This window comes from Coptis chinensis, chromosome 1 (genome assembly GCF_015680905.1).
Source record: "Coptis chinensis isolate HL-2020 chromosome 1, ASM1568090v1, whole genome shotgun sequence".
NCBI classification, from domain to species: Eukaryota; Viridiplantae; Streptophyta; class Magnoliopsida; order Ranunculales; family Ranunculaceae; genus Coptis; species Coptis chinensis.
In genome coordinates, this window is record NC_141456.1 from 20,313,079 (window position 1) to 20,325,282 (window position 12,204).

A 12,204-nucleotide genomic window follows, 5' to 3' on the forward strand; every position below is an offset into this window, starting at 1 on the left:
AGAAATCAAAAACCAAATAACTAATAGTTAAAATCACAACCAAAGATAGATTGTTGAAGATGAGAGAAGAGAAGGTGGAGAACAAATGAGTGAGAGAGGACGACTTACCAAGAGTAATCAAAACCCTAGCTGCGGCAGCGAAACACCACTCTTTTTCTCTCTTCACTCATTTCTTTTTTCTTTTTCTTTTTTCCTTTTAGGGATTAAGGCATGTGCTATGTTTTGGAACGCTGGGCGCGAGAACAAAAATAAATTCCACTTAAGTTTTGGTGTGATTATTTTCTTTTTCTACCGATTTAGTTTGATATGTTAGTTTGTAACACATTCCAAAGCGTTAAAAAATATCCAATAACCGTTACATAATAATTCCAGTATTTGCATAGATGAGTACTAACGGTTATAAACATTTCTAACGGATAATATATGTGAGTAATTACCTAACGGATGAGTATCTGTTACTAATAAGAAATCTCAAATGTTGCAAAATCACCCAAATGGTGTAGTGTAGGCAAATCTTCCATGGCTGAAACATTGATCACAGGATATGATAGTCAAAAAACTGACTGCTTACCTCATAGGCATTGCTAATGTCCTTGAATTTTTGCTCTGCCCCAGGTTCCCTGCAAAATAGAATAAAATGACCCCCGTTTGGATACTAGAAGAGAGAGAGGGAGAGAGATTTGACAATAAATCGCATCCCGCGAGACTCTCAGTGTATGACATGCCTGTGTAAAACTTAATGTCAAGACTAGTTGATCTTTTCAAGGACCCCATCAGTATGAAGTCCATGGATAACTCTAAGGGCAGTACCATATCTAGCTGTTGCAAGACTATTGAAACAATGTACAGGGTGAATGTATCAGAACCTATTTTACATAAGCTCTTACTAGATCGATAGAATAACGCGAAAGTCTACAATATTGCAAAATCCGAGCACACTGCGGTGTTGCAATGAGTTAAAATAGAAATGTTCTTAGAATCCTTTAGAGTATTCTTAATAAAGCTTGCTCCATATGAACCAATAGCTTTATTTGAAGCAACATCATCCTCAACCATGGTTTCAGCAGATTCTATGTAAGCCTGAAGAATGATAATACATCGTTTTTGTTTCTCATCAGTGTAACAGTTTTCCAATCATTCTAAGACTAGAATCTAGAGTTAAATCTACTACGAAAAAACAGATTTAGAATCCCACGAAGCAAAGCACTCTTTGTTATGACATCTTTAAGTTTTTATGCTGGCATCGGCGGGTTTTGGCGGCCAGATTAGGCGGCTGCAAATAATAATTCATAAGTCATATAATGGTTGGGATATGAAACGACATCTTAAGAAAAAAAGAGGTACACGGAGACAAGATAGTCTAATTTATGGAAAAGAAAAGAAGCGCATTCTCGGATGTTCCAACAAACGGCTCCATGTTAAACACTTCCACAGCCAGGGAAAGGGCTGCGGATATAGCAATTGCAGGTGCCCCATGAACCACCATATCCCTTATAGTATTCCTGGAATAAAACAAAAAGATACTAAAAGGTCAAAATCAATCCATTCTTTCTTCCTAATTTGTTCATCAATCAAACCTCGTAAAATACCCGATGGCGTAAATTTCTTTAAATCGACTTGTAAACCTGCAAGATGCAGCACCATGTCTCCAGTCATCAACTGCAGGTTAAGCATCCTATTAAGACACTATGACCTGATACCCGAGTCCCAACTAACATATCCATCGCAATGTCAAGGGGCAGTAAGATAATCAGGCCTCTCCATTTTCCAACCAAACACTTCTTCACTTTCGGGTTGAACTCGGGGAAAAAAAATAGAAAATTCAATAAGGGGACTTCTGCGAAGCAAATTGCACAAGTGTCATCGTCGCAAGAGTGTGATTGTAAACATCAACATTGTTTTGAGCTTAAGCTCACAAGCAATTGTATTTGACTTTAAGGTCTATCTATTCGGGAAAAAAAATAGCAAAAAGTTTAACTATTAGCGAAAAAAAAGCTAAGCCCTAAAATCATGCAAACATAACAAAAGTTGAGGTAACCATCTAAGTAATTATTATTCGTTGTACATATGTGAATACTATTGAGTATTATTTTGCAAATATAAAGACCCTTTCTAGAGTGTATCAAATTGGATGAAACTTTTCACATGCCTTTACATATTTATCAAGCACAAGTTCTAGATTATAAAATAAAATATTAATTTTTTGGGGATGCAATAGAATTCGAAATGTGCAATCGTTGTCAATTAAAAAAAAAGAACAGGAAGAATACTTGAAGCACTTGTCAAGGTCGATGCAACCAAAATCCAACAACAAATGACCCAAAAAAACATAGACATAAGAATTAGATGGCAAACAATATAAGAGAACAACCAAAAGTAGCCCAACGCCAAAACCAAAACTCTAATTCATTTCCCGAAATGCAAAAGAATACTAATGAAAATAGCACCCAACCTACAAAATTAAAAATTCCAATTTTTTTTTTATCCATAACTAATTTCCACTTCAAATCAACCTGTAAAATAAACCCAAAAAGAACCAAAGTCAATTATGCCCGAGTAACAGAACGAACCTGAAAAATCAAAGCTTGGGTTATCAAAATCAAAGGAGAGAGAGGGTGAAAAAGAGATCGTTAGCTACTTGTCAATAGATGTGAGGACTGAGGAGTGTTTTGGACTTTTGATTCGTTGCCAATTTGGGAAGTCTTTGGTTGAAGTAAGGGTTAGAGAAAATAAAGAAAGTTTTTTTGGTTTTTCAGTTTTGGTATTTCAATTTTTGGTTTTAGTTGAGACTTGAGTTTTTAATTTTGGTATTTCAATTTTTAGTTTTAGTTCGAGTGCCAATTTAAACTAGGCCCACCAACAACGCCACTTGCATCTAAATGAAGGTTATACCAGATTAACGTGTACATTCCTAAAAAATTGTTACAACGAAAACAAACATCGCAAATGATCCATTAAGCTTTAGCAGCGACAGCCGCGTTTTAAATTGTATTTTCTGTTTTTTTAGAAAATATAATTACAACCATTTACAACGCAAGAGGCGTTGCTGTACATAAATCCCTCTACAAGAAAATTGATAGCCGCCAAATTTTTGCAGCCCCAAAAGGCGTCATGAATCGTGACTTGTAGCAACAATTTTTCGGCGTTGCAAAAGGGTGCGCTGCTAAAGACCCCTTCTGTTGTAGTGATCCTACGAAATGCTACGGAATACTAAGGTTTGAATCTAGAATAAGAATTAGGGGGAAATTGAATCCACTTTGAATCCAACTTAAGAAACTAGCATAGATTGTTGTAATCCAATTCTTACGTTCTTATGGTAATAATTGGTCGTTCTAATCCCTAATTATACATGACATCTCTACCAATTCATAACTAGCATGTGAGAACGTCTACCGATTCTCATGGCGAATCAACGACCTTCTAGAGTGGAATAGACTCTTACAACGATTTTATACAATACAATCAAGTTTTCATCAAGGCTTTATCAAACCCCTCTAATTGAGGCTTAGCCTTGATTCATCAAACTATCATTTCCATATGAAATTGAATAAGACATAACATAAAGATTCTAACTTTATTAATATAAAGATTCTAATCAATAATTCAAAACTAAATTAACAACTAAGAAATGAATAACAACTAATAACTGAATTTAGATCTAAGTAATTCAATAAGTCAAAACCGAAATTATCAAGACTAACTATTTTATTTAATCTAATGAATAATAACAATCATTCAATAATCTAATTTAAAACAAGGAATGAAAACTAATTAATAAACTAATTAAAATTTTCAAAACTAGATCTAAAACTAAGGTTTAATGGCTACTTTCTAACCTAAGCTAATTGATACTTAAGAGTTAAGTCTTGTGTGTGGAAATGGAGGAGACCAGATCCACATTTTCGTGCATGGGCTGAGGGTCCATGTTTTGAGCTGGAAAATCGAGCCCAAAGCGCAATTTCTTCAGTCCACAGGGCTCTTTTCAACTAGCTTTAACTTCAACAGGTTTTTCGTCCACTTCTACTCCTCTGATTGGGTCAAGGTTTGGACCATTGGAAAGCTCTTTCCGAGCTGGTCGTTTTGACATAAGATATACCAAATTCTGAGGCCTGAGTCCAAAGATACGGTCTTTGAAAGTTCTACTGACTTTTGTATGCTGTTTCTGCCCGTCTTGGCCTTTAATCACAGAACTTCTTAGCAACCAACCCTTGCTCCTTTATATTGCCAAAGTGGCACATTTATGCACATAATTGACTTCAATGCCTGAAATACATAAAAACACGTAATTAGCATTAACTCTTATTTATTACTCGCATAATTGGTCTAAAAGTATTGTTGTTAAAGGGTTAAAACTACAGTTTTGGGCTCTTATCAAACCACCCCCAAACAGCATTTTGCTTGTCCTCAAGAAAATATGAGAATTAGCATAAGTGACCAAAAAATGGAGTTCTAACTAATCTCGTTTCGCCTAGTGCGATTGCATTGACCATATGCAACAAGGCCTTAAACCACTAGAAATTCCCTAGTGGACGAGTTATAGCCTTGTGAGAGTTTTCCAGTGAAGGTACTCACAAACTTCATCTATACTACAACAACTCAGAAATAAACTATTGTTTCCTTATCTATGTCTCAATTATCTATACATCTCACTAGCAATGAATACAGAATAATCAAGTCGAAATCTAAGCTAATATATGCATAATAATCAATCGGGTTAGATAGACTTACCCCCCCCATTACTAGTTACCAATTAGTGTTACCCCCCCATTTTCAAAAATATTAGTGTTGTTACCCCATTTGTAAGATCCAACGGTCGAGATTTCTTCATCGAAAAAAAATCATCATCGTAGTCGTTGGATCTTGCAATGGGGGTATCACTAATATTTTGAAAATGGGGTAAAACTAATTGTAACTATTAATGGGGTAAGTCTAACTAACCCTAATCAATCATCTACGAATAAACATATATACAATAAGTAATACTATGAGATGAACTAGCGAGTCCATTTATGAAAACTTCGGAATAACATCCTTAAATAGGTCCTCACATAAATGTCAAGACAAAACCACTCGATTTTTCGCTCAAATTTAAGCTACTCCGGTGTGCGGTGGGCACACTTTGCCTTAATCTCAATGACACACAAGGAAGCCGGAGTCAATCAAACACATCTACCACTTACTATCACACTAACCTATTCCTAATTGAGCTAGAGGTCTTTATTAGGTGTTGCGGGGATTAGGAGATGGTTTAAGAAGGAAGCAAATGGATATTCAAAGAGGACAAGTCTGAGATAATAGAATCTTCATATTATGTAACTAGAGAAAATCTTATTCTTTACTTTTGCTTCTACACTTTGTTTCCATCCTTAGCCATATATATTTTTTTTTCTTTGGCTTTTGACTCCTTGATTATATTTTTGGAGTTCTAACTCTTTATTTTTTTTTTTTTTATTTGGATGGAAACTTACTTTTCTCTTCTGAAGCGACTAATGAATTCTTGATTTCAAAGGTTCTTCTCTTTTCTATTCTTCATCTCTATTCTCAAACTTATTCAAAGAATTGGGTAGGTTGATTTTTTATTTTGTTTTGTTTTGTAACAGGGTAAATGATTTGTGGTTTGTGAAAGGCTCAAGAAAGGCTCAGAGGGGCGACTAGCGGAAAATAATTCATAGGTTTGAATTTCTGGCTATATCGATCCAAAGAGGGCCTAAATTCTCGCTTAGGATATGATATAGTAATCAAGCAAGTGGACGTGTGATTTCTCTATCCGAATTTTACTTCTCCCTTGTGTCATTTCTCAAATGTTCACTCATATAAGGCTTTAGGCTATATTCTCACAGGATTTGTAGAATAAGTACTCTAGCCTAGATTTCAGAAACTTACTGCCAACAATCATAGATACTCATGTAACATATTTATAGATAGATGCAAATATTATTACCTACATATTAGCCTAAGTTTCTAAAAACTATTCTAATGTAAAAGCTATGTGAGACTTCTAGATTATTGAGAGCATAGAGAAAGAAAACAATACCAATATTCCTAAGTGTATAGCATACTTTTTATTTATATTTTTAAATTTTTTGAATTTTTTTAACTAGAAAACAAATGCATATTATACATATCTATATCCTAACAGATGCCTTAATTACACATGTTTGTCTATGCCCCCCCCCCCTCCAAACAAGAAGCATGCTTTGTCCTCAAAGTATTTAAATAAATAGGATAGAGAAATACCATTGAAACGCGTTAAATTCTGGAACATCTGCAAAATAAGGTTAAACATACTAATATAGAAAAGAAAAACTGACGCAACTCTATAAGAGTTCCACCCGTAATGGGGTTAATGAGAAACAAATTGCTTGGGACATAAGCAGACACTAACTGAAATAAAAACTAACATTAACTCCCGTTTAAGCATTTCCCTCCTCATCCTTAATAAAGAAATGAGGTTCCTTCGCATCCTGCCACGCCATGGTAATTTGCCAGGCTTCACGCCACTTATTGTCTACTATAGCTAACTTGTGGCGCCGCCACTTGGATGGATGGGGTGTAAAGGCTTAACGATGAGGTTGTATCCTCCACCCTTGACAAGTCATTGCACGGAATGATCGAATAATATAATTGGTGGGTCTCACAATGTGACCCCCCCAACCCAATGTGTGAAGCGGGCACAAAAAGCGAGGGAAGAAACATAGCATTATCTGACAAATTAAAAGCAGGCATAAGAAGGTACTCATGCCTCTTGCTATGGGCTCGGGCTAAACTAGACATTAGGGTCCGGGAATATCATAGAGTGTCGTCCCCAGCTAAAGCAAGGAAAATATCACAAGTTTCGTCATTCACGGAAGAATAACGCCATTCCCTCTAATGTTTAGCATGATCCAAAATATAACAGTGCCCACATTCATAGACAGGCTACCAAGGGCGACGTTATAATCCCCTTGGTCCTCTATCCTAAAGATTCCTCCCCCGTAATGCCTATGTAAATCATCATAGTTATACATGTACATATTATCTACCAAATAGGCCCATGAGTCTTGTATTTCGGCCGACATAGCAAGTCCAAGCACAAAGGCTATCAAGAACCTGGAAATTTCCATTGGTTCATCCCTGATGGTGATGGAGAACACTTGTTCTCCATCTGGTCTATCAAAGAACTTACAATTATCATAAAAATAAGATGTAAGTGCGGGAGAATAAAGTTCATCAGGACTTACTACTAGTGGCTCCCATCCTGCTAGAATGATCACCAGCGAAAACCACGCACCATAGGTGTCACTTTGGAACAAGTCTTCAAAAGACTGTTCCAGTATGATACGAGGGAAAGTCATCCCCAATAAACTTGCTAGAATAGCTGCGAAGGAATTTTTCTTGCCCACGGGGTTCTGGGCGCGGGGTGCACCTTGGTGATTTTCGAGTTCCAGCACTTGCATGTGGAGGCTTCACTTTATTGCTGGGGATGGCTGGTCGCTTCGGGATGAAAACTGGAATTCCAGTATTGTGGGCGCAGGTCGCGCTCCGCTTAGGGCTTGGTAGGGCACGGGTCGCGCTTTGATGAAATTCTGTCAGATAGTGCTTAGGGCGCAGGTCGCGCTCCGAGCTGCTGATAGTGCTAAAATGGATAAAAAGATGGGAATCGTGGGAGTGAAAGGTGAGAGATGAAAGTGAGGTGTAGTGTGGGTTGTGAGTGTAGAATGAATGAAGTTTTTATAGGTTTTAAGTTCCTAAAACGAATCGGGAAGTTACCAAAAAGTTTTAAGGCAATTGCCGGAAACAAAAATTTCCAAAACTGAAAACGGAAACAACCCATATTCTCTATTCCAAAACAAACCTAATATCTTTTAGGTTGAATTTAGGATAAAAACTGCCTAATTCATCGAGATTTCATCCTATCACAATATCTATTCATAGTGATGCCCATATCGGCAATATTCTCAACCCTCACTCCAACACATTCTAAACTGGAGGATCATATCAAAAATCATGCTAGAATACATAATACCACCCCCCAAATAATTCAGGAAGGTGGGATTAACGATAAATACAATGCACAATTTAAAAAGAACCGTATTATATTAAAACGGAAATTCAAACAACATTTAATAACCAAATTCAAAATTTAACTACTGAATTTAAACAACTTAATATCCGAACCAAGAAAAACAATAAAAAAAACTAAATAACATCGAAACCACATATTTTTAGAAAACCTAGCCACGTGATGAAGATGGACCCTGAGATGGAGATTGGGCCTGGGATGAAGAAGGGCCCGAGCCATCCATCATTTGACGATGACGCTCATGCCTCTCAGACTCATCTGAAACAGAAACCTCCAAGGGTGGCATCGTCATTAGAATCTCTACTTTCGGAACGGGGTTGTACTTCCATTTTCTGCCTTCATCTCGTATAATCTGAAACACGGCGGCCAGGAATTTGTCTCCATGTTATAATGGAGATCCGACTGGCTTTTGTCGAGCATTTCAAAATTCGTCTGAAGGGTATTTTGTTTCGTTCAAATTTTAATCTGCCTATCTCGTATATTTTCACAAATAGCATAAATGCAACGCACGCCAGTATGCAACACTGACATGCGTTCTGAATCAGACGTACACCTCTCCAAGGCATCTGCATCCAAACATGTCATGTCCTCCCTTTTTTCATCCGAATCAACCATCCTGTCCTCCGGCAACATCCAAGTCTTTTGGATACACTCCGTATAAATAATTTCGTTTGAATGCAATTTCAACATCGTCCTCTCAGTTCTTGGTTTCGCCCTCCCCCCCTCAAGACAACATTATCTTCGTAATTAAAGCATGGAATAGTGCAATACTCTTCCCAACTCCTCTAATCATATTTATCAAAAACTCGAGGATACAGAATTCATACCTCTTCTCTTGCAATATCCAGATAACATGCGTACATGTCAAACCGATGTCGCTCACTTACCAATCCACTGAGCTACAACTAATTGGTTGGTTCGCAGAGATGACTGTCGAACACAATGAGAATTTGTATTGTATTGACTTTCCATGAGAGTGTCATTCATCAATGCAGGAATTCCAGTATACTGGGATTCCTGCATGGTGGCGTCGAGGTGGCGTTCAGGCGTAATGCACTAATGCCTAGAATCTCAGCCAACTTCTCTCTCAATAATTCTCTCCTAACCCTAGCCATCTTCATGAAAACTTTCCGACCATCCAACTCTCTCTTCTTATAGAATTGTTTGACCAAGTTGGAGTGGTAGAAATTATTTGTCGAGTACCACAACCTATTTCAATTCCTCTTAATCATCTCGTCACGAAAAAACGGCGCGAAGCGGTCAGTCGTAAAAGCTTGTTCCAGTAGAATTCTTCGTCAGAGTTATTGAAAGTTTTTAACTGATTTGGGGGTTTGTATGTGATGTAGGAAACGATGTGAAACAACCCTACTTAATAATAAATAAATAAAACAATGGTGGTAGGACAGCTGTGGCGCGGCAGTTCAAATATTTTGCGGTTTTTCTGTAATTTCCGATGTTGGGGATGGTGGTGGGAGTGTTTTGGGTAAGGTTTTGAATTTGGACGTGGTTGTATTTAGGTTTCTCCATTTTTTTTTTTTTTAAGGTTATGGTTTGAATTTGGTAATGGTGGTTTTGGAAGGTGAAATCGCGACTGTGATGTTGAAGATGGAGACGCACGTGCGTTGCACGTGTGCGCGAGATTGGGCCCAAGCCCAATTTGATTTTTCGAATTTTTGGATTTTTCGCGCAACTTCAAACTAATTTTGCCGCTTCGTTACCGGTCTGATTTTTGCGAATGAGTTATGGAAATGATCAGGAGAGAATTTCCAATCCAATGATCCATAAAACAATATATTCTGACCATGGATGACATATAAGAAGATGGAAAATGCCTCGAAGTGTGTGCGTGACGTAAGTTATGCGAACGAATGAACTCTAATTTCATAGATAAAGTCAACCCGAATCGAAATACAATTAAACGGCCTACGCAACACAAATGAAAAGTTGAACAATCCAGTACAGAAACAAACACCCCACCCCAAAACAAATTTTTGACAATAAAGTTTAGAAAATTTGTTTTAAAAGCGGGTCTTTTAAAGTCAGATTCCCAAGACTTCCTAAATTACTATTTTAATGATTTTAACAATTTTTTTTTTTTTTATGAATAAGGTTTAATATAAGAAAAATAATAAAGCAATAAATGCATAATTCACACCATAGAAGAACATGACTCAAAATCCGAGAAAACATCCGACAGTGGAAAACATGAATTATGTTTAACGTGGACTTAGGATCCGGTACTTACAGCCACACACTCCATAAGGAGAGCCCGGTTATCTGAATGGTGCACTTACCAATATATGGAAATGAAAGGAAGTACACCAAACAACAAAATGAGCCGTTTATAGTCAGATACTCGAGACTTTAACAAATAACTTGTAAATAACATGGAATGCCCCCCCAAACAGAATCAAGCACCAAGATTCTCTACGACGCAACTTATTAAAATGAAAGCGAAGTCTGATGGATCTAGAATATAACCGCGCATGCACCTTCTTTTTCGCCTTTGAACGAGAGGGTATCCAAGTGAATGATCGTGAGAAAATGGATGTTTGTGGAAGATATGGTAGATATGGATGAATTTTAGACGTAAGGAATGGAAGAAATGAGAATGTAGGTTTGGCACGAAACTCATTCATGGTGTAGGTGGAAACTGTCTCAATTCTAAAAATAAAGGTGTCAAGTGCCTTTCCCTTGGGAATTATTAATGTATTAATAGGATTTAGAAAATCATTAAGTACAGAAGAAACAACAGGGTCAAGCGCAAACTCCAGGTTCCTTTGAAAGGGTGGAAGGTGGGGAATATTGGTGAGGGAAGATGAATGAGTGTCAGCTAGAGCTATCAGGTCTAGATCATTAGAAGCCTTAAGATATGCCAGACATTCCTCAATAGGTGGGTCAAAAGAATCACTGGGATAGAGGGTGAAAAATTCATCTTCCGTCATAGCGTCAAGGGATAAATGGATGTTGGCAGGGTGGGACTCGCGAGGTAGCAGGGAAGAGTTGCAAAAGAGTTGAAAGAAATTTTCCTCAATTTTCTCTACGTCCAAGGAATATTTGTCGAAGTTGGAACTTCCAAAGGAAAGGAATTTGTGCATCTGGTCATTCGGAAACGTGGTTTTGAAATAATCATGAGCTAAGCTCTCGATCATGCTAACCTCTCCATCGATATTCGTATAAGGCAACTGTTTGATTGTTTTAAAAATATTAACCGCAATGGAAAGATGGCCAAAAGACAAGGACATCGAACCATCGCGGCAGTTTATAAGCGCGATGGCAGTTGCCAAAAAAGGGCGCCCTAAAATGATCGGAACAGAATCGTTAGCGACTTCTGTATCGAGGATAACAAAATCCGTAGGATAGTAGAAATCCTAAACCTTAACTAGCACATTTTCCACTACACCCTTAGGATACTTGATAGACCTATCAGCTAATTGCAACGTCATTGTTGTAGGTTACATTTCCTGTAGACCTATTTGTTTATATAAATAATAAGGGAGTAAGTTAACACTCGCCCCGAGGTCTAATAAAGCAGTGGTCGTGTGAGTATCCCCTAAGGTGCATTGTACTGTAGGACGACCAGAGTCCTTGTACTTAACGATTCCATTGTGTTCCGTTAAAGTTGGAAACTGTTCAGTTAAAAAGGTGTCTTTAGGAATCTTTGTCTTACGCCTAGTAGTGCACAACTCTTTAAGAAACTTAGCATGGTGAGGTAACTTTTTAATCGCTTCAAGAAAAGGTAAGTTTATCGTTAGATTTTTAAAAACTTTCCTAATCTCGTCAAAATTTGTATCCTTGTTTAACATAACTAATTTCTAAGGAAACGATGGTTTCTCTCTATATTTAGCATATGGATCAACAAGATGGTTAACCTTGCTTTTCTGTTTCTTAGGTTGTGGTTTAACTGGTACCTCTATAGGGGTAGGATCTTCAGTTTCTGTTTTGGTATCTAGTGTAATATCTGGTGTAGGGACTACTGGTGGGGTAACTATAGACATAGTTCCTTTGTTATTCACCACTCTGCCTTAACGGAGAGTGGTGATGGAATTTATCTCCCCTACGTTTGCATTTTCATTACTAGTATTACCGTTTACCTCAAAGGTTGTGTTTGGTGTTTTAGGATTAGGTATCGCTTGTCCTGG